At 40.0% G+C, this 24,702-nt stretch overlaps 1 protein-coding gene and 1 pseudogene across 2 annotated transcripts in view; one reads left to right on the top strand and one right to left on the bottom strand.

Annotated features, from left to right (window-relative positions):
• LOC127683498 (rho GTPase-activating protein 20-like) overlaps window positions 1–24,702 on the top strand; it is a 445,237-nt gene that overhangs the window by 20,477 nt on the left and 400,058 nt on the right. The window lies entirely within an intron of this gene.
• LOC127683975 (uncharacterized) lies at window positions 3,072–3,163 on the bottom strand (annotated as a pseudogene).

Here is a 24,702-nt window from a genome sequence, read left to right on the forward strand (position 1 = left end):
CAGAATCTTTTTTCAGAGAGAATTCTAAATAGAATTCCATTAATGATCAGCATTAATCATCACACATGATAAGATTAAAGGTGAATCATGGCTTCAAAAAACATAGGAATGGTCAAAGGTTTTAGTGATCAGAGAAATGAGCAGAGTCTGAAGTAAAGGCCACCCAGAGACTGCCTTACCTGGGGATTCATCCTACAAACAGTCACCGAACCCCGACACTACAACAAGAAGCATGTACCAAAAGGAGCATGCCATGGCTGTCTCCAGATGGGCCCTGACAGAGCTCTATAAATACAGAGGCAGAAACTAGCAACCAACTATTGGACTGGGCTTGGGGTCACCAGTGGGAGGATCTGGAGGGTAGTCCGGAGTACCTGAAGGGGTTACAGCCCCATGGGAATAAGAATGACTTCAGACACTCAGACACCCCAAGACTCCCAGGGACTGAACCATCAGGATCAGTGGGAGGAGTGGTCTTTGGTCAGGTAAAGGCTCAATAGAGGCCCCAACAAAAGGAAACAGACTGGGGTGGGGGGTGGGGGTGAGGTGGGAATGTGTCAGGTAGAGGGACATACACATGGAGGCAAGTGATGGGAGGAGGGGTAGGGAATCTTTGGGGAGGGGGGCTTTCAGGAGGGGGGAAATTGGGAAAGGTTTTACCATTGGCAACGTAAATGAAGATACTCAATAGAAAAATAGATATTGAGAGAAAACAAAAACCAACAAAACAACAACAACAAAATGACCCCAGGATCCCACTTTACACCAATCAGATTGACTACATTCAAAAACCTCAGATGACAACCAGTGTTGTTGAGGATATGTAGAAAGAGGAACACTCCGCCATTGCTGGTGGAGTTGCAACCTGTTACAACCATTCTGGAAATCATTCTGGTGTTTATTTTGAAAAATGGAAATAGATCTACCTGATGACCTAGCAATACCACTCTTGAGAATATACCCAAATGATGCCCACCATGCCACAGAGGCACGTGTTCCACTACGTTCATAGCAACCTTGTGCTGCTAGGTATCTTAGATACCTAGAAGCTGGAAACAACCCAGATGTCCCACAACAAATCGATACAGAAAATGTTCATTTACACAATGGAATACTACTCAGCTGTTAAGCATGAGGACATCCTGAATTTTTCAAGCAAATGGAAGGAATTAGAAAATATCCTGAGTAAGGTATTCGGACACAAAAGGACACACTAATATTCTCACTAATAAGCGGATATTAGCCAAAAAATGCATAATACCCAACATACAGTCCACAGACCTCAAAAAAGGTCAACAAGCTGAAGTGCACAAGTGAGGGCAACTCAGTCCCACTTGGGAGGGAGAAGAAAGCAATCACAAGTGGGGAAGAAGGGTGGGACCTGGGAAGGAAAGTGGACAGTGGTCAGGGGAGTCATGGGAGAGGGGAACCTGATCTAGGATGGGGAGAAGGAAAAGGACTGAAGCCCTGAGGGCCAGCACAAAGAATGTAAACAAGCAACCTTGGAAAGTAGAAGGTTAGGGGAAGGACCCTCCAGAATGTACCAGAGTCCTGGGAGGTGAGCAACTATCAGGCACTAAAGGGAGCAACCTTAGATGCCTGACAGTGGGGAGAGGGAACATAGCCCACCTCCAGCAGGAAGAAAGATAGGGCATCAAATGAGGGAGGGGCATCCCACAGTCACAACTCTGATCTGTAATTGTTCCTCTCTGAAACAACTGCAGAGATAGAAATGGAAAGGAGCCTGAGGAAAAGAGCCAGAGATAGGCCCAAAGTGAGGTCTAGCTCAAGGGGAGGCTCTAAGGTCTGACACTATTACTGAGGCTATGGAGAGTTCACAATAAGGGACCTATCTTGACTGCCCTCTGAATGATCCAACAAGCAGCTGAAAGAGTCAGATACAGACATTTGCACCCAACTAATGGACAGAAGCACCTGACTCCTGTTGTTGAATTAGGGAAGGATGAAAGCAGCTAAGGAAGGAGACCCAGTAGGACGACCAGCACTCTCAATCTGGACCTCTCAGATCTCTCAAACACTGAACCACCAAATAGGCAGCATACACCAGCTGACATGAGGCCCCCAACACACTTACAAAAGAAACCTCCAGGTCTGTATTCATTCAGAGATGATGCACCTAACCCTCAAGAGACTCTAGGGCCCAGGGAGTTTAGAGGTCAGGTGGGCTGGAGGATGAGGACATCCATGTGGAGACAGCAGGGTGGGGAGGAGATATGGGATGTGGAAAGTTCTGAGAGTGGATGAGATGGGGGGATAAAATATTAAGTGTTAAAAAATACATAAATAAATGTATAAATTATTTAGAATGCTACAGAAGGAATTGAGCTGATCTAGTAAATTAGTGTGATAAATTTTCAAGTCTACAGCCTCACTACTTCCATAAATCTGACTTAAATTTCTAGCCCCAGCCATGGGAGGTTGAGTGCCTTTTGCCAAAGAAATCTTACAGCAATATGTCTAAATTCAACTGATTCTAGCGGTTTATGACTTAGCAACGTCTACGTTGAAAATGAGTTTCTATGGTACATAAAATATTAGACATGTTGACGTGTTAGGGAAGCAGTTGACAGGAGTATTCTGCTTCTAACACCTATGAAGTGTGACAATAACCCGTACAGCCACATATCAGAATAGATGCAGTAAGTGTACTTACATGTCAGTAGTATTCAAGAAGTTTTTTTTGTAAGTGTAATTTAATTAATTTTTTGATATATTTTTTGTGTACATTTCAAATTATTTCCCGTTTCCTGGATCTCCCCTCTCAAAAAGTCCCATAAGCCCTCTTCCCGCCCCTTGTTACCTCATGAACCCCTTCCTGCTCCCCTTTCCTGGTATTCCCCTAAACTGCTGCACTGAGCCTTTCTAGGACTAGGGGCCTCTCCTTCCTTCTTCTTGGGCATCATTTGATATGTGAATCGTTTCTTGGGTATTCTGATCTTCTAGGCTAATAGCCGCTTATCAGCGAGTTCATACCACTGTGAGGTCAAGAACCTTTGATTGGACTTAAGTTTATTTTCTTTACCTCACAATTGAACAGTTTTGGGTCTTTCATTGGTTTCTCTGAAAAAAAATTTTAGTCTGTAGACTCTAAGAAGCCTGTTCTTTTCTACACTTGATCTTAGCCAAAAGGCCGAGAAGCAATAAACCTGTTCTTTTCTACTGAGATAAAGAAATGGACTGAGCCCAGATGTGAGAGAAGGTGTGCATGTGTGTGTGTGGGGGGGGGCGTGCGTGCATGTGGGCGTGTTGGGTGGGGAGGAGCTGAGGAGTAGAGGGAGGGAAAACTATCAGAATATGTTGTATTACAAAAGAATCTACTTAATAAAAAGCAGGAGGAAGAAAATATTCATCAGAAAAAAAAGGAATAAAAAGACCTAATTATTAAACCTCAAACTTTAATAGCAAGAAAATAAAATAGAATCATATTTTATACTTATTTTTTCTGTTTTTATGGTGAAGATGTAGAGGATAGAATGAATTCATTTAAGGAATGTATTTTATCCTTGACTATGATTCTGAACTAAGTATCATTGTGATGAGAAGTATAATATACTAATCTACAATACTGACTGACTTTCCTGTAGATGAAGCTTTCTGACTCTGTTCAGTAAAGCATATTTATTTTTAAAGTATCCTGTGATTTTTGCATGTTGGTCTCTACGGTTCATAGGGTTAATGAAGCTGAATTTTCACATATACCTTTGATAGGTTAAAAAAGAATCATGTATTGAGAATATTTGAGAATGAGTATGAATTTCAAAATGTTTTGTAGAAAATTACTTCTCTTCTTGGATAGATATTATTACTGATATCTATCTGTCTATCATTTCATCTATCTATTTAGCTATTAACATATACTTTTCTGAGAATCTGTTATTTAATAAAAATGCCTATGGTTCAACAATTATTAAACGAACATGATTTTAAAACCAAAAGACTGAAGAAGATGAAATGCACTTGTCACTTTGTCAGTTATAGCATAAGCTCTTGAATCTTGACTTCACAATGGCCTGTCACCCTGACTGCTAATGAATCCTCAGACTTCAGTGGTTGGTTTACCAACTGCAGTCTTCAGTTTGTTATATAGTGCCTAGAAGGAAAGCGATAATTTCATATCCATTGATTTGCTCTCAATTCCAGGCTCCACTGTAAAGGTATGTATATAGAAAGCAATTGTTAGCATAGCACAGGAGATGGAGAGGTTTGGAGAGGTGCAGGAATCTAGGTGGAGACTTTAAAATGTACAAGAATTTTTACTTTCCAGAATCAATGTTGATATCCTCATAGGAGCCACAGGAAAGACACACGGAACTGTCACCTGTGTCTGGACAAGATCAACTTCATGACTAATCTTTGAATGCTGGAGTGTTTGCTTGTTTGTACATGTGATTGTTTTTCTGCATTGAGAGTTATCTAGCTTATTATAATAGTTTTGACAGCTCAGCTGAACATCAGGATCATGAAAGCAGAGGTCTTTGGCTTGAGTTGTGGAGATTCATGCAACTACACTTTCAAATGCTAATATACTCCACCTACTCATTTCTAAGTTTTCACCATTCAAGACAGTTTGGGGAAGGGACAAACATACGAAAAAGAAATTTCTGAAGGAAACTGACATATAGGACAATATAGGAAAGGCCAGGGTGTTCACAGGTATGAAAAGAAGTCTAGAATTTTTAATGATGTTTAATTTTTTAATTTCTTACTAAGTTTCCCATTAGCATATCATTTATGTTCAAAGTTACAATTAGTTTTTAATATCACATTCTTCCTTATTTTGAATTTCATACATGTATACAGTGTATTAAATCATCAGTATAAATGCTGCTATAATATTCCTCAGATCTTCTCTTTCAACATTATTTACTGTTTTTTTACTATCATAAACCTTTTAAAATTTAACATGAACATTGGTCTGATAACTTATCCACTGAGTACTTGTTCTGTTAGGTGGAGACCTGTACAAGGAGTATCTTATTTTTTCAACTATATGGAAACCCTTGTGAAGAAAGACATTGGAGGAATACATCAAAACTTGCTGTGCCAAAGCAACATAGAACTCACAAGTGGCAGGAAAAGGAATGAGAGACATCAATCTTTATTTAATGATGCATTGGTTGTGTCTAGTAATCTGTTATTCTGTGCAACATGTATTCCTTACTATGAGAGGCTACACTTTAATTAGGCATTTTGTATAAAACTAAAATATTCTTTTCTTTTTTTTTTTAAGTTTATACTTACTTCATTACTTACTGATTGTAACTTTCTTTTCCTCTACTGTGTTTGGGGTTTGGCAGACACTCCCCTTTACATTTCTCAACTCATTTTGAGAAAAGTTTCAAACACATTTAAAAAAAATGAATTATTTATGGTGCCATCCTTCTAGTTGAATTTGGGAACGAATAACAACTTGAAAAGGAGGCAGATTCTGCTTATTCTCTTTTGTTGTAGATGTTAACTAGATATATTCTTTATTTATATTTCAAATATTATCTTCTTTCCTGCCCCCCACCCCCGTGAAAATCCCATGAGCTATATCAGCTCTCCCTGTTCCCCAATCAAACCCCTCCTGCTTCCTTGTCCTGGTATTCCGCTACACTGCAGCACAGAACATTTATGGGCCTGTCCTCCCTTTGATGTCCAACAAGGCCATCCTCTGCTGCCTATGCTTCTGGAGTCATGGGTAACTTCATGTGTACTCATTGGTTGATGGTTTTGTCCCTGGGAGCTCTGGGAGTGCTGAGTGGTTAAGAATTAGTCTGGGAAGAATAATGATTTTGGCTGACCAGATGCCCCAGGGTTCCCAGGGACTGAGCCATCAACCACAGGTTACACATGGTTCCAGCCAAAAGAGTGGCAGAGGAATGCCTTGTTGGGCTTCAGTAGGAGGACAGGTCTCTGGTCCTATAAATGCCCAATAGATGCCCCAGCATGGGAAAATCGAGGGGGGAGGGTAGGTGGTAGTGTGTTGGGTGGGGGACATATTCTTGGAGGCAGGGGCTGGGAGGATGGGTTGGGGTATTTCGGGGAGAGGAGGAAACTGGGAAAGGGTATAACATTTGAAATGTAAATGAGGAATATATTCAATAAAAAGTGCAAAAAAATTCCAAAAAAAAAAAAAACCAATACAAAAAGAAAAGGAGGCAGATGTGCCATATCCCATTCCCTGCTCTCCCTTGTCCCTGTGTGTGTATGTGTGTGTCTGTGTCTGTGTGTATGTGTGTGTTGGCTTGTTCCAATTCAATTATAATTATGTTTCTATTTATTTTATTTATTTGCCCTTTCTTTCTCCCTTTCCTTCCTTCTTTCTCTCTTTCATTCTTTTATTCTTTCTTTTGTTCTTTCTTTCTTTTTCTTTTTTTTTCATTTATTTATTTACATTGCAAATGATTTCCCCTTTTCTGGGTCCCCACTCCCCGCAAGTCCCATAAGCCCTATTCTTCCATCTACCCCTTCCCACTTCCCTGTTCTGGAATTCCCCTATACTCTTGCACTGAGTCTTTCCAGAACCAAGGCTCACTCCTCCATTCTTTTTGGACATCATTTAATTTGTGGATTATGTCCTGGGTATTCAAAGTTTCTAGGCTAATATCCACTTATCAGTGAGTGCATACCATGATTGATCTTTTGAGACTGGGTTACCTCACTTAGTATGATGTTCTCCAGCTCCATCCATTTTTCTAAGAATTTCATGAATTCATTGTTTCTAATGGCTGAATAGTACTCCATTGTGTAAATATACCACATTTTTTGTATCCATTCCTCCGTTGAAGGACATCTAGGTTCTTTCCAGCTTCTGGCTACTACAAATAGGGCTGCTATGAACATAGTGGAGCATGTGTCCTTATTGCATGCTGAAGAATCCTCTGGATATATGCCCAGTAGTGGTTTTGTCATGGTTTCTCCATCTACAGTGATTGAGAGTTTCGCTGGGTATTGTAATCTTGGCTGGCATTTTTCTTCTCTTAGAGTCTGCATGAGATCTGCCCAGGATCTTCTAGCTTTCATGGTCTCTGGTGAGAAATCTGGTGTAATTCTGATAGGTCTTCCTTTATATGTTACTTGCCCTTTTTCTCTTACTGCCCTAAGTATTCTTTCTTTCTTTAGTACATTTGGAGTTTTGATTATTATGTGACGGGAGTTATTTCTGTTCTGGTCCAGTCTGTTTGGAGTTCTGTAGGCTTCTTGTATATTCATGGGCATCTCTCTCTTTAGGTTAGAGAAGTTTTCTTCCATAATATTGTTGAAGATATTTGCTGGCCCTTTAAATTGTAGATCTTCACACTCATCAATACCTATGATCCTTTATTTGGCTTTCTCATTGTGTCCTGGATTTCCTGGATATTTTGGGTTACAAGCTTTTTGCATTTTGCATTTTCTTTAACTGTTGAGTCCATGATTTCTATGGTATCTTCGGCATCTGAGATTCTTTCTTCTATCTCTTGTATTCTGTTGTTGATATTTGCATCTATGGTCCCTGATTTCTTCCCAAGGTTTTCTATCTCCAAAGTTGTCTCCCTTTGTGCTTTCTTAGTTGTTTCTACTTCTGTTTTTAGATCCTGAAAATTTTTGCTCAGTTCTGTCATTTGCTTGTTTGTGTTTTCCTCTAATTCTTTAAGCGATTTTTGTGTTTCCTCTTTCATGACTTCTGACTGTTGATCAAGGTTCTCCTGTATTTCTTTAAGTGATTTTTGCGTTTCTTCCGTATTGGCTTTTGTATTCTCCTGAATTTCTTTCAGTGATTTTTGTGTTTCCCTTGTAAGGGCTTCTAATTTTTGATCCATTTTCTCCTGAATTTCTTTAAGTATGTTCTTCATGTGTTCCTGCACTAGCATCATGACTAGTGATTTTAAATCCAAATCTTGTTTTTCTGGTGTGTTGGGGTATCCAGGACTTGCTAATGTTGGAGAATTGGGTTCAGATGCTGCCATAATGCCTTGGTTTCTGTTAGTAATGTTCCTACGTTTGCCTTTAGCCATCTGGTCTCCCAGGAGTTAGATGGTCTTATTGTCACTGGCTGGAGCTTCAACCTACTGTGGATCTTTAAGGTTATTTCTGCAACACTGGATGACTGGGTTTCTTCTGGCACAGATTACTGATATGCTGGCTTCCTCTTTTGTGCCTTTGGAGCCCTTCTCAATCTTGGCTCAAGCAATGCTATACTTAGGTTGTCAAGGTCAACCAGGTGTTCTCTGTCTGCTCTATTATGGAGGGAAGAAGTTGTGGTGGGGGTCACTCCCTCTGTTGATTCTCACATAGGACCCAGGTCCTACGATGGACTGGCTTGCAGATGAACCGCCTATGTGCTCAGTTCCTGAGTGGAGGCAGACCCCTGGTGGTTTGCACCACCAGAAATCTAAAGCTCAGGGTGTTACAGTACCTAGTGATCCTTTTGTGTCCCTGCAGACAGCAAATATGGCAGTGGGGCTTCTCTCCTTCCACAGCTTCCTGGGCAGGACACGGGCCCGAGCCCGGCGGGCTGGCAGACAAAAGCAGCCTATGTGCTCAGTTCCTGAGTGGAGGCAGACCCCTGGCAGTTTGCACCACCAGAAATCTAAGGCTCCTTTTCTTTCTTTCTTACCTCCTTCCTTCTTTGCTTTCCTACCTCCCTCCTTCTGTCCATCTTTCTCTCTCTGTCTCTCTTTCTCTGTCTCTCTTTCTCTCTGTCTCTCTCTCTATGTCTCTCTGTCTCTCTATCTCTCTGTCTCCCTGTTTAACCCCCCCCTCCATCTCTTTCACACTTTCTTTCAAGAAAGGACTGATCTCTCTATGGGGAACAGCACAACTGTGATCTCCTGACAGTTCCAGGTAAGCCAGAACTACATCATAATCACCATCATTTTACATTTGTATCTTCTCACCAAAAATAAAGGAAAGGGGAGTCAACTTGGCTAGCAGATAAAATTGATAAAATTAAATCATTAAAAACTCAAGTATGAAATTTCATCAGAAAGATGAAAATGGTCATCTTGTGGAACATCATGAAAGTAGCTTCTCCACGACCCTAACCTGACCTTACCACCACTTCTGCTTATTTCCAGCTCCTGAGTGCAGGAGTTACTGAGTTTAGGCAGTACAAAGTTTAGCATGGCAGGCAGGGACACACCTGGGGTCTGAAGACATGCAAGATCAACTGTCAGATTTAAGGCAGAAAAAAAGAAAGGAGAAAAAGACTGATCAAGGAATCAATAACTTTCAAATGGGCTTGGGTATTGGTAGTGGGACAGGAGTTTCCATCCTTGGTGGTTAAAAGACACAGCCACATTGGAAAGTTTAAACTTTACATGTCCTGTTCACCTCTGAGACCTCAATATGGTGGCCAGGAAAATAGGTCTCTGAGCTGGCATAGTGGCACAAGCCTTTAATCCCAGAAGACACAGGCAGATCTCGAACTGGAGACTAGCCTGCCACATATAGTGAGTCCCAGACTGGCCAGGGATATACAATGAGACCCTGTACTTGAAAAATAAAACAAAACAAGAAAAGGAAAAAAAACCCCACAAACCAACAAAAACACAAATCGTGCCTCTGATATCCAATCTGGGCAGCAGATCTGATTGTCAATCTGGGCAGCCAGGCTTCTGCATCTCCTCCTCCCTAACCTCACTCGGAGGCTGCACTTGTGAACTCTTCTTCTCATCAGTGCCAGATGGAGCAGCACAGGCCTATTTATATGAGACAGGAAACTCCCTTCACCCATGCCTTTGACTGGACACCCGGCACTGATTGACTGAGTCTGTCGTACCCTATGTTAAAGACTGGTTCTTTTTCTTGCCTTCTCTCCTTTACAGAGGTCAGGCCAGCATCCTACTCTTGGGTGTTACCTGCTTCCTCTCCCTCTCTTCCTGAAACCCTTGCATTAATTCATCCAATGATCTTTCAGTATATCTCAACTTTTCTAAAAACTGGGTGGACAAAATAGTGCTTCATGAGCAAACGATCACTTCTTGATGAACAACTGATTGATCCTAATCTACTGTTGGGCAAGTGTCCCAGATAGACATGCAACTGTGTTGATAACAAAATGAATTCTAGCAGGAATGAAGACATCTATCCTGAGTGTGAAGAAGCTGAAGGTTCTGTTTAGGTCAAAGGTCAAAGATGGCTCAGGGTAAAATAATAGGCAACATGAATTCTCTGGGATATCTCGAGGAACTAAAAGGATATTAGCCCCCCACTAAAGAACAGAGATAGTAATAACAGAGAGAGGTCACTGCCTCTCTCCTGAAGCTTCCAGAAAGACACTGTGATACTTGAGTCAAGGACCTCTATCTAGAAATTAGGAGTATGGCTTAATAGTTAAAAGCCCAAGTTCTAGGGATAAATAGTTTAGGTACGAATTTCAGCTCCTTTGTTTTCTGGTTATGTGAACTAAAGAAAATTATTTAATATTTCTATGCAACCTTTTCCTTATTTGTAAAATGGGAGTTTATAATAGAGTAATAAAAATATGTGATTTCAGTGTTGAAGGAATTACATTTTGGAAGATGCTTACAACACTTATGTTTTATACATTAAGCTCTAGAAACTGGTTATTTCACTATTACTAGTAATTCATTTAAAGAGACACTTTCTTAGTGTGGGGAAAGCACTAGCCTTGATTTCAGAGACTGCCAAAATATCACAACAGAAACATTGATTTTTGAATACTCTACTGAAAAAGAATACTGCGCTTCAAACCAAGGATGTCAGTAGTCTTTATTAGGTTAAATTATTGTAATCATGTACAACAAAAACGATTTTAAGTTTGAACAAAAAAGAGACAAGAGTTATTTAGGCTACTACAGATTACAAAGCAGGATATTCAAAGGGCTGTTTTGAGCCAGGCAGATGGTGGGCACCTGCAGTCCTAGCTCCTTGGAATATGCAGAGGTATTAAGCCCAGGAGTTTAGAGACCAGCCTGAGCAACATAGTGAGACTGTAATGGGATCTGTTGCCCTCTGCTGTTAGTTTGAATGAAGCTCACATACATAAAATCAATAAATAAACCTTTAAAAAATCTATTCTATCTGTACTCTAATTTTAAGGGGGTTGTTAATGCCTTACTGGCGAGTTGGAGACAGTCCAGATTAGTTTGCAAATTTAGCTGTCAGAGGTCACTGTTAATGTATAAACAATGACAGTCTGCATGGCTGCAAAGATCAGTGAATGTTGTTTAAATGATATACATTGCTTCTCTTACTGCTACTAATATCAGAATTTTCTAAATATGGACAGATAGCTTTTAGTTTTTTGTTTTGGATATTTGGTTAATATGTTTTGTCCCTGTCTCTCTGAAATTTGATTTTATATCATTTACAAAATGTTTTGTTGTAATTATATAAGGTAAAAATCTTTTTTTTTTCTGGAAAAAAAACCAGCTTAGGAGAGATGTGACATGCCATAGGAATTATTGTTATTATTATTATTATTGACTGTATGAGTCAATTTCTATAATTAGTTCTGCCTTATCTATGCACCTCATCTAATCAATCACATTAGTTCATTTCTTTCAAGAATCCATACTAATGAAAATAATAGTTATGTGATATTTGAGCTGAGTTTTATGAGAAAATGAGTCAATATCCTTGCTACTTTCCCCTATTAAGCAACAACAAAACACAGATGTTAACCCTGCCTTTAACCACTTCCCCACTGGATTTCTGAGGCCGGGAGGGAAGACCTTTAAACCCCAGTCCCATCCCCAAACAAGTTGACAAAGACAGAACTGGGAAGAAACTGGAGGTTTTTGACACCAGTCTTCCTTCACTTCTTGGAGCTCTGGATTTCAGAGCCTAAAGGATGCTGTGGTCCCATCCTCCCAGCGGATGTGGCCCAGTCTGGACTCAATGGAGCTTCAGGTCATTTTTTTTTTACATGAGCCCCTAGGTTGGAGCTCTGGATCACTGAGGTCCAGAGGATGCTGTGGCCCAGGATTCCAAGGCAATGTTGCCCGGTTTGGGCTCACTAGAGCTTCAGAACCTTTTTGTTTTTGTTTTACTTCAGGAGCCACTCAGTTCCTGTGGCTGGGGATCTGAATTTCTGAATATGAAAGGATGCTATGATCCCAGTTTCCAAGAGAAGTGGCCCATCCTGTTGGTGTCTCTGAAGCTTGGAGTCTTACTAGTTTGTTTTTGTCCTGTGGGACCCCTCTAACCGGAAGTAACAACAACAACAACAACAACAACAATAATGTTGGATTTGATATTGTAGAGGTCAATGTACAATAAATTCACAGAATAAGAAATTTAAAATGATCAGAATACACACATATAATACACAGTGCCTGATTGTCACAAGCCACACCAGAGAATTCACTCATCCAAGTAAGTAAACACAGGAAACAGGAATCATAGCAAATGGAGCTTCAGGAATTGTGAGCCGTGAGCCATAGGGCAGAAAAACAGTGGCCAGAAAAGCCAACAGCATTGAAGTGTCCTGTTCTTTAATGTCACCAACCAAAGAACAGTATGTTAATATATATCTGCATGCCAGGCGTTCCCTCTTTCTCCATGTTCGTTGTCACCTGGACTGAGTGAATGGTGGAGCTAAGGGCAAGGAGAGCACTTGTGTGTGCTGAAGATTCCTGTTTCTCCTCCATGACAGGTCCACTTGGTGTTTCTTTCACTGAGTTCCCAAATTTCCACAGGTCCTCGATTTGTGTGTCTCTGTTTGTCTGCCATGTAAATCCTAAGTGCACTACTTTGCCCTTTTCACGGCATTGCTGTCTGGGGTTAAGCCAGCAAGTTTTTGTTGTTGTTGTTATTTGATGCCTTTTTGTTTCTGAGCCTCCATCATTTGCTGCGTGGAGAAGTGCAGTTCTCAAAATTTTTTGCTCTTTTTTTGGTGGGGGGAGGAGGCTCTTTGTCCTGCTTTTTCTGTTGTTCTTGGTTTGGTTGCTTGAATTGTTCACTTTTGAGTCCCAGCTTGCTCATTTTGTCCACAGAAGATCCAGCTTGTTGTTCCCTATAGCATCTGCCACTCTCCGTTTCTGTGGACTGATGTGGTGTTCTTGTACTCTCTTCTGGCTGGGACCTACACCATGCCATTTGAGAAATGGACACTCATGGGGAATAGTCATTCATTGCAAGTGGTGGCCACACTCCTCTTTCTGCCAGCAGGCCCCTGCCTCTCCTCCCTGTCAATGTTAATGGTGTGTAGAAGGATGGGGTGTGGCTATTCAGCCCAAAGACTGTGATCCTCTATATATCTTAAGGTGGTTCATGGGGTCCCTGTGGACATCACGTTCTCTGTTATCCTCATGCAGTTCACTCAGTTCCTGTGTTCCATTTAAACCTCTTCCCCAAGCCTGGAAGTGTGGTTGACTGATCCATTGTGGTACATGCCCTTCCCATCCAGTTCATGTGTGTGCCATGCTTGCAGTCCTCTGGATGCTCAAATTGTACCCAGCAGTCAAAAACAGGCCACTGATGATCTATGACTCTTATCAACCTAAGACAGAGGCATGAACTGAAATGCCTTATTTGTTTATTAATAAACACTAATATGGCTGTGTTTGCTTAAATAACACAAGTAATCTGCTAGTGTCCTCTGGGATGGGTAAGAGAGAGTATAGACACAGTGGTAAGCCAGATGCAGCAACCAACCACCATAATTCCCAGGAAGGACCATAGAGGATAAGTCAATCCAGTGCCCCAGTCCAGCTAATTTTTAATAAATAAATAGGGAGGAATTGAGCCTTTCCTCCAGCCTTGAGCAGGATAATTCAGACCTTGTTTTGCCACAGTTGCCTACCTAGGGTGGAGCCTTCAGAACTAGGAGAAGTCTATTGTTCTTCCAGATCTGCAGCTTCCTGCAAGGAGCCAGCTACCCACTGAGCAGCTGAGCCTGTTTTCCTGACCAGATTCTGGCATATTGGGGGATGGGTTTCTCCCCTTTAAATTCAGAGTTATCCATTAAACATTGGGCCTTGATCAGAACATTGTCGGGGCTTCACGATTCTCTTTCTAGACCGTTCACTTTCAGCACCCCCTGTCCCCTGCTCTCCTTCCAGGTGTACCCAGTTTGACCAAGGCTGTGGGATGGCAAACACTCCTAGAGCACATTTCATTGGTTCTGTGTGAAAAGCTTGAGGGATGTGAAAAGAAAGGACAACAGCTCTACCTGTGAGATACATCCTCAAATCTTGAGGGAGGAGGCATGGGCCACAATAAACTAAAAAGCAAATGCTCACCCCACTGAAGACAGGAGTGGAGTGGGGATTCCCATGGCCAAAACTACTGCAGAAGATGTTTAGAGCATGCCTTGGGGTGGGACTGTGCATCCATATAATCCCCTTCAGAGCATAGCAGGCTGCATCAACTCAGAAGTGAGCACCTTGATGGTCAAAGCCTGAAATGCTCCCTTAGCATCGGAAGGTTCTCAGATACCTAAAGAATGCAACTTTTTCTCATTGAGGGTGGAATGTACCCTCAGAGTACCCAATGAGCTCCAGACCACAACAACCATAAACTAGCTCCATGAGTGAAATGCAGCACATAAGACCTCCACGGTAAGTGTGGAGCATCCGCACTAAGCCTGTCCTCCAGGGTATCCTGAGTGTTCAAGACCGGAGAGGGACAGATACTGGCCCCCCACACAGTGTAGCAAAAGGTCATTGACAAAAAGAAACTAGCCTTTACCATTCAGCCCCTCTCTACATGGCCCTACAGAGGAATGCAGCAGCTTGGGGCAGACACTCATCCAAAAAAGGACTCCCTTTTCAGACAACAGGGAATGCCAGAGCCCCTTTTACCATACTTTCTTTTGGCCCCCTCAGGCCTCTTACTGCAAAATGGAGCACAGATGACACACCAAGAAACAGAAAGCACCACCATCAACTCAGAAGTGAGTACCTTGAGGGTCAAAGCCTGGAATGCTCCAGGAGCACTGGGGGGTTCTCAAGCATGGGGCATTCCTGCAATGGACAGAGAGGGCATGCATTGAAATGGATCAACCTCCCTTCTGGCCTTGGGGAAGAGGTTCAAATGGAACTCAGGAACAGAGTGAACTGTGTGAGGACTTCAAAGTACACATGTCCACAGGAAATCCAAGAACTACAGTGAGAAGTGCAGAGGTCACAGTGTTTAGGCCAGATAACTACACCCCTGTCTTACACACAACCTGATGGTGTAGGGAGGAGACATCCAAAGCTGGAAGACAATATGTGGAAAACACAACATTATACAACCCTTGCCTCAGAATAAAATCAGTCTCTGGGGAAAAGTATAGCTCCAATTGCCACCGAAAAAAAGAAAAAAGGAAAGAAAGAAAAAAAGAAAAGAAAGGAAGGAAGAAAGAAAGAAGTTAAACAGGACTTCATCTAAGTTCAAGAAACAATGACACTAGAGGGAAGATATAACTGTAAAATAAAAACCATAATCTTCTATTGCCTTGTTTTATTTTGTCTGGGGATAGCATTTCTCTTTGGGTAACAATGGCAGCCTTGGGACTTACTCTGTTGACTTAGCTAGCCTCAAACCTACAGAGCCACTTGCACCACCATAGCAAGACAAACGCTAGAATATTTGTTCTTGTTTGTTTATTTATTTATTTATTTATTTATTCATTCATTTTTGATGTATGTGCATGCTCAATCTGCATATATGCCTACATGCCAGAAGAGGGCACCAGAACCTAGGAGGACCCTCTATGTGGCTCCCTTGGAATTGAACTCAAGCATCCATAGAAAGAGCATCAGATAGGTACCTTCCATCTGAGCCATCTCCAAAAGCTGTAATCTTCACTGGCCAATTAATGCTAATATCAGCACAAATGAAACATAATCAGTAATCACTTGAGGTTATTGATAAAAAGGTAAATTCTAATAAGATGGAGGGTAGATATCTGCCTGCTTCTTCTTGTGTCATTTAAGGCATACAAATAAAAAATGTTTGTCTTTTATCCAAAATCTAAATAATTAAGGTGGGGTAAGAACTCATGGGTTGGGATTAACAATTTCTACCACATACTGTTTTGTTTTTGTGTAACATAAGTAGGAGTCTCCTCAGACATAAGTCTGGAAAGGTAAAATGGATAATTTTGAGGGGGTGGGACAGGGTGTATTTGACATAGGATTTGTCGGTGTGGAGAAATCCCTGTCAAGGAAGAAACTCAGTTCGTCTTTTGCTGCCTCTCTGAGACTGAGATTAAAAGCATTTATATCTACTCCCAATTTCTTGTTCTTTCTTCAACCCATGGAAGTTTTTGTGTTAGATTGTTTATTTGTTTCTAATTTCTTGTTCTGTCATTTGATTGACCTCACCAAGATGTATGTTGCCATGCGGATGGTATCCATCTTTCCATCTTGGCTAATGACCTCCCGAAGATGGAAGCAGCCCTGTGACTTAATTTGGCAGGTCATATTTTTTTTTCCTCTGTTTAGTAATCTCTAGAGAACCAGAACCCAATTAAACCCAGTTTGAATGTGCAGAATTGTGAGGAAGCACCTAAAAGCAACCAGAAGTCTCATAAAATCCCAAGATACATGAATCAATCATTTGTATTTGTACAAAAATCGATGACGGAAGACCAGAGCCTCAGGTAGCATGCAGAAACATAGAGTGTTTATTCTGCAGAATCCAACAGCATGCAGGAGTCAACCATTCTCTAAAATGGGGACCCCGAAAAAGGTATGCATGCCTTCTTATAAGTAACCAAGGGAACTTTCTAGAAGCATTAGGTAATCTGCAATTTCATTGATGGGTGCTAGAGTCTAATAGGTGCTTCCTGTTCTGTATTCCTGTGTCATGAACATTCAACCATGTGATGAAATAGGGCTGCCCAGCCCAGATGGTTTTTTCTGTGATATGGTATTTCCCAATCTTTGTGATTGTTCTCAAGCTGTTCTTGGGGATTTTATGATCTGTTCTGGATTTTATGGTCTGTTCTTTGAGCTCCTGTTTTATGACGTAGTATCTGGAACTTATGGTCAATGCCTGTAGCTTGTGTCTTATAACTTTTAAAAAATCAAACCTGATCCTTAAATGGAGGTAAATGAGGTCCTTAAATGTAGATGAATGGGGTTTATATCGCCCTTTCAAATTTTAAGTCTTATTGATTTTTTTCATTAAAATGCATAATAAGAGACAAACATAATTAATTGTCCTTGAGTCCTTCTACATACTAGGCAGACTTAGCTAGTTTTGGTTTATTTGAGATGGAGTTTCACTGTGTAGCCTTGAAAGACAGAGGCAGAAAGAACTATAGACAGACAATAAAGAGTGATTAAATAAATAGATAAATATAAATATTTATAGTTATTCTGGAAATCCTTCTGTAGGTAAGACAGAGTTAGAACCCAGAGATTCGATAGCACATTGGATAAGTGCAATACTGTATTGATTTCAGTAGTCTGATTGGTTGTTTTTGGTTTGTTTGTTTGTTTGTTTGTTTGTTTTTGCAGGAATTGTGGCCTAGTACATACTAAAAAAATAAATAAGTAAATCTCTTTCAAACACAAACATGCAGTAGGTAGTAAATAGGTAATAGAAACATACATGTGAGAGAGGGGACATGAACCAGTTTCAACAGCCCTCAATGCATGTCTCATTCATCTGTCGATGGAGGAGAGATTAGGGAAAGTTGCAGCATGGAAACCACAGAAGCTTCCAGAATCAAGGACCCGAACTATTTACTACATCAGCAGCTATTTGACTGAAGCTTTAGATTCAAATGTTAGGGATTCTGACCCCTTCCTTGCATGCGAAATGTAATGAAAGAAGCCATGGATCAAGGGCACAAGAAATTTGCAATTTGAATATTTGTTGTTGTAGTAGTTGTTACTCACAGGTTTTTTTAATTGTTTTTGTTGTTGTTGTTGTTAGTGGTGGTAGTTTGTTTATTTTTAAGTATCTCAAGGATATAAGCATTATTTTATCTGTATACCTTAGAGATAATCAAGTATCTATAAGTTAAAATGAGAAAACTAGCACACAAATGTATTGTATTTCCCATTGTTTTTATTTAACGTAACTAAGGAGTTCCTGAGACATAACTCTATAATACTAAAATGGCTGACAGAATCTTAACAAATAGCCCTTCTGGCTTTGCCCATTATGTATCTATGTTTAATGGGTTTAAGTCCCTCCATACGCAGGGTAAGCAATTGTCACCTGACACGCAACTACAAATTTAATTTTAGCTGATCTGACTCCTTCATCTGGCTTCTGATAGAGTTACAGGCTGGCAATAAACCAGGCAGGCAGGCATTTCCCTCACCAAACACACAGACACACAAAACAATAATAAAATCAGGTCTACAGGCATGTTGGCCATCATTGTTTTCCAGGACTGTATATGCCCCAAGAATTGTAGATCAGGGCCAGAAGTCTCACCACCCACGGGGAAGGCAAGAAAGAGCTGACAGCCATCCACAACTTTAATTTCAGCAGAACTGACCCCTTCATCAGCATATGAATGCACCAGACATGCAAGGGTTCATAGACAGAAAGACAGACCAGAAGACAGGCAGGCTGGTCAGAAGGCAGACAGTTAGACAGGCAATCAATGCCCTCCCCTTCACAACACACAGAAAATAAAGAATAAAATCATGTTGTCAGGCTTATTGTGTAGCAAAGGTAGCCCTCCTCTTTTTTTGGGGTTGGGGGTAAAAACTCATAAAGTCACAATGGAAATCATTTCTGTGGTTTCTCAGATGATTGGGAATAGTTCTACTTCAAGTCCCAGCTACACCACACTTGAGCATATACCGAAACGATGCTACACTTCCCACAAGGATACTTGCTAAACCATGCTCATAGCAGCTTTATTTATAATCGCCAGAATCTGGAAACAACACAGATGTCCTTGAACTGAAGAATGGTTATGATACAGAAAATGTGGTACTTTTACACAAAGGGAACACTATTCAGCCATTAAAAACAAGGACATCACAAATTTTGCAGGCAAATGGATGAAACTAGAAAATATTCAGAGTTAGTTAACACAGAACCACATGGACATGTGTGGCATATACCTACTTAAAAGTGGATATTAGCCATAAAGTACAAGACAACCATGCTATAATCAACAGACCTAAAGAAACCAAGAAACAAGGAGGGCAAAAGAAAGGATGGATAAATCTTTCTTAGATGGGAAAACAAAATAGATATTGGAGGTTGATGGAAGAAGGGAACTGGCTGGAAAAAGGAATGGGGAGGTGAGCGGGCCAGGGAAGATCTTATGTAGGGAGAAGAGGGGATAGAGAAGAAAGATCAGTGGGAATGGGGAGGCAATCTCGAGGATGTTCCAGAGACCTGGGATCAGGGGAGGCCCAGAGGGTCTATGGGTGAATCTAGCTGAGACTCCTAACAGGGAGAGAAATGGATCTTGGACCCAAAGTGTCCACTTCCTTTAGCCAGGCAGCATTCCCATTGCAAGGATAAGGATAACAACCCACCTACAAAGCCTTTGGCCAAAAATGTGTCCTGCCTATCAGATGTCCAAGTGTGTAAAAACACCCAACACAACAACAACAGCAGCAGCAGCAGTAGCAAACACACTACTATGGATTGAATAATAGGTATGCCCACATGCACTGATAGTGGGAGACTTCAATACCCACCAAGGGACCTCTCAGAAATGGACAGGTCATCCAACAAAAATTAAAGAGGGAAATATCAGAGCTAACAAACATTATAAACCAAAGGGACCAAACAGATATTACAGAACTTTTACCCAAACACAAAAGAGTATAACTTCTACTTTGTACCTTAGAATGTTCTCCAAAATTGACTTCATATTTGGAGACATAGCAGGTCTCAACAGATGCAGGATAACTGAAATGATTCCCTGTACCCCATCAGACTACCAGGGATTAACTTTTACCCAAACACAAAAGAGTATAACTTCTACTTTGTACCTTAGAATGTTCTCCAAAATTGACTTCATATTTGGAGACATAGCAGGTCTCAACAGATGCAGGATAACTGAAATGATTCCCTGTACCCCATCAGACTACCAGGGATTAACTTTTACCCAAACACAAAAGAGTATAACTTCTACTTTTTACCTTAGAGCACTCTCCAAAATTGACTTCATATTTGGATACAAAGTAGGGCTCAACAGATGTAGGATAACTGAAGTGATTCCCTGTACCCCATCAGACTATCAGGGATTAAAGATGAATATTAGCAACAATAGAAACAACAGCACATTGACAAACTCATGGAAGTTGAATGATTTTCCAATGAATAAAATAATGGATCAAGAGAGGAAAAAAGGAAGAAATTAAGACTTTCTAGAATTTAATGAAAATAAGTACATAATATACCAAACTTATTGGACACAATGCAAGCATAGTTGAGAATAAAGTTTATTATGTACTTCATTCTTATTGTAAGTTGGAGAGATCTCATACTAACAACCTGACAGCACACTTGAAAACTCTAGAACCAAAAGAAGTAATCATACCAAAAAGCAATGCACAGCAACATATAATCATACTGAGGACTGAAATAAACAAAATAGAAACAAAGAGAACATCAAAAAGAATCAATTAAATAAAGAGTAGATTCCTTGAGAATATTAACAATACAGATTGACCTTTATCAAACTAATTAAATGATGGAGAGAGAACATCAAAATTAACGAAATTTGAAAGAAAAACATGGACTTAGGTGAAACCAAGAAAATACAGAGAATCATGAGGGCATACTTTAAAAAAAAAAAACTTTACACAATTTTCAAATCTAAAAGAAATTGACAGTTTTCTCTATTGTCCTCACTTATGAAAGGTAAATTAAGATCAAATAGACAATTTAACAGACCTATAACCCCAAGTGAAACAGAAGCAGCTAATAAAAGACTACCAAACAAAAAAACCTCAGGTCGAAATGTTTTTCTCATATAATACTACCAGACTTTCAAAGAAGAATTAAGAAAGGAGTTGGATATAAGATTAAATTTAAAAAATTAGTAGTCTTTCCATAAACAAATTACAAAGAGACTGAGAAGACAATAGTGAAACAAGTTCTTTAGCAATAGCCTCAAATAATATAAAATACCTTAGGTTAACTCTAACAAAGCAAGTGAAAGACTTGTTTGATTAAAAATTTGATGTCTTTGAAGAAATTGAGGAAAATTTCAGAAGATGCAAAGATCTCTCATGCTCATTTATCAGTAGGATTAATGTAGTAAAAATGGTCATTTGATCAAAAGCAATCAACAGATTCAATGCAAATCCACACCAATATTTTAACATAATTTTTTTATATATCATGAAAGAATAATTTTGTCATCCTATGGAAAACAAAAAATCAGAATAGTTAAAAGCAAGCCTGCATGATAAAGACACCATTCCTGATTTCCAGTTATAGAGGTATTGTAATAAACTCTCAAGTTATTTGATAAAATATATTATTTTATCAATGGAATCAAATGAAGCCACAAACAAAAATATGGACAGCTATGGATACCTGATTTTTGGTAAATAACCCAGAAATATAGAAGGAAAATAAAATAGTATCTTCAATAAGTGGTGCGGATCAAACAGGATGGCCATATGTAGAAGAATGTAAATAGGTTCATATTTGCCACCTGCACAAAATTCAGGTCTAAATGGATCAAAGATTTCATCATAAAACCATATATACTGAACATGAAAAACATGAAAGTAAGAATAGCCTTGAACTCATTGGCAGAGGAACAACTTTTCTTGACAGAATCTCTTTAGCACAGGCATGTAGATCAACAATTAATAAATGGGATCATGAAACTGACCCGTTTCTGCACAGCAAAGCACAAGCTTGCAGAATGAGACCATTTTTTTTCACCAACTCCACATCTGATAGAGGACTAATATTCAAAATATGGCTTAGGCTCTAAAATCAACAATTGACAAATGGGACCTCATGAAACTGAAAAGCTTCTGTAAGGCAAAGGACACTGCCAATACAATAAAACTGCAACCTACAGATTGGGAAAAGTTCTTTACTAAACCTTTGGATTCTGCTTTCTCCTTCCTCGCTATGTAGCCCTCCTGTGCCTGTCCACCAAACCTGGTCTGTGGTCTCTGCTGGAACCAGAGACAAGGTTGCCTGGCTGAAGGCCTTCAAACATGTGGTAGCCGGACCTCACTTTCAACCTGTGCCATAACCACCACCACCACTAACATCTGCATCTGGACATACAAGGCAGTCCTCTGCTGCGTATGTGCCCAGAGCCACAGACCAGCCCATGTATGCTCCTTGATTTTTGGCTTAATCTGGGAGTTCAGAGGCTTCCTGGTTAGTTGTCACTGTTGTTCTTCCTATGGGTTTGCTATTCGCCTCAGCTCCTTCAGTCTTTGCTCTAAATCTTACATAAGGTTCCCTGAACTCAGCCCTATAGTTAGCTATAAGTATCTTCATCTGTCTCAGGAAGCTGCTCTTAGAACCTCTCAGAGGAGAGCCATGCCAGGCTCTTGTCTGCAAGCACAATATGGCATCAGTAATAGTGTCATGGTTTGGTTCTAGCGCATGGGATGGATCCCAAGTTGGGCCAGTCACTGGATTGCATTTCTTTTATTCTCTGTTCCATTTTTGTCCTTTAATTTCCTTTAAACAGGAATAATTCTGGGTGAAAAATTATGAAGGTAGGGGGTTGACCCCTTGTCTCAACTGGATGCCTTGTCTATATACTGGAGGTGATCTCTTCAGGTTCCATCTCCTCATTGTTGGACATTTCAGCTAATGTCATTCCCTGGTAGCATCTTAGGCCCCTAGGACTCTCTAGAGGTTCCCTCTGCCTCCCACCCGCCACTGCTGCATATTTTGATTCATTCTTCTAACCCCATGGGCTTCTCTCTTGTATCCACCCTCCACACATGTTTCTGTCCCTTTCCCCACACTTTCCTTCCCAGGTTCCTCTCTCCCTCTGCATCCCATGATTATTTTGTTCCCCCTTCTAAGTGGGTTTGACTATCCACACTTGGTCTTTCCTTAAGTTCTTAAGCTTCCTGTGGTCTGAGAGTTGTATTATGGGTATCCTGAACTTCTGGGCTAATATATACTTATCAGTAAGTACATACCATCCAAGTCCTTTTGGGTCTGTGTTACCTCACTCAGGATGATATTTTCTAGTTCCATACATTTGCCTGCAAAATTCATGAAGTCCTTTTCTTTTATACCTCTTCATCTTATTTGACTGTCTTATTACTTTTTGATTACAAGCTCTATAATGACTAGAAAGTTTGTCATGTGTTTGGTGTATGTATGGGTAATGTAAGCCAAAGTTTGATTAAAATATCTATAAAGAAGACACTTAATTAAAATTCCAAGAGCAGCATTTCTTGAAATACTGATATGTTTGCAAAGTTACACTATATACTCACAATTGTTTTCTGCTTATCATATGGGCCATTGTGAGGAAAGTAGGCATTAATCAATATAAAGTCAAACTCTGACCACTCAGAAGGAGCTATGGGATCCATTTGCATTAAAATAAATTCTTAACAGGGTTTATAGACTAAATAAAATTGTGTGGATTGTGTGGTTATTTTCTTGGGTTTCTGGACCAATTTCTCATACTAGTAAAGCAAATAAACAAACAAAAGGAATAGTATTTAGGTTGCTCCATAATTGTGCTTTGAAAAATCACATTTTTCCAAAATAAATGCATAAGTGAAAAAAACAGATGTTCAGTATTTAGTGTAATATAAAACATCCCAGACACTGCATATGCTATACTGATGTTTGTATAGGAACATCAGTATAGAAAGAAAATTTAACATAGATACCTACAACTTGTATCAGTCTTGGGTATCAAACTGATCTAAGAATACTGTGTGTGTGTGTCTGTGTGTGTGTGTGTGTGTCTGTGTGTGTGTGTGTGTAGCTTTTGCTACCCATGCTATGCTCTGGGAATGGACTGCACTACTAGCCCACAACCAGAGAATATTGGATCAGTGAACCAAAAACACAGACACACAGTTGTTCAATTTTAATTTGCCTTATTGACACAATTTTTGGGTGCTACTTATCTCCCACCTAGAGAAGTATACCCTTCTCATTACTCATACCTCGGCACCTCTCCACCTGCCCTCAATTTAGTTGCTCACTTACCTTTCATCCCAGATCTACATTCCCACGTTTTCTTAGGAGTAAGGAGAATCCTGTGGACTCCTGGCTGGTGAGATGCAAACTCACAGAGGGTGCCATAGAAACTGCCCTGGCCTCTAATGTCTTCCCTTCTTTTCAGTGAGGAAGCTCAAGACTGGTACCTGGATAAATGACAACATATACCATGAAGAAGAAGGCAGAGAAGCTCTCCAGTATAATCCCTAAGTGAAGTGGATCTGCTTGAGAGCAATGCAAATGATAGGCAATAGAATAACTCCATGTCTGTAAAAAAGGATGACCTTGTGTCCTGAGTACTAGTTATATACTCAACACATGAGAATGAATTTCATAGGACTGCGTGTATTCCTTTTCATTTTCCAACCTCTATACAAATGGTTCAAAGTAGAAATAGCTCATTTACATTCAAAGCACAATTGGTTTAGGATTACTAAAAACATTCAATAGTTATAACAAAAGTGTGATCTGATGAATGATTCTAAGAAAAATGTTTTATGGGAGAGCAAACTTGAAATAGTTGTCTTCTCCTTTTAAAAGTAGATTTATTTCTACTGAATATTTCTCATGTTTTTCTCAATATTTCTATGAGACCAAATTGTCCCTGAAAAACTATTGATTAACAAAGGTTAAATAACTAATACACAT

This window comes from Apodemus sylvaticus, chromosome 4, assembly GCF_947179515.1.
Source record: "Apodemus sylvaticus chromosome 4, mApoSyl1.1, whole genome shotgun sequence".
Classification (NCBI taxonomy): domain Eukaryota; kingdom Metazoa; phylum Chordata; class Mammalia; order Rodentia; family Muridae; genus Apodemus; species Apodemus sylvaticus.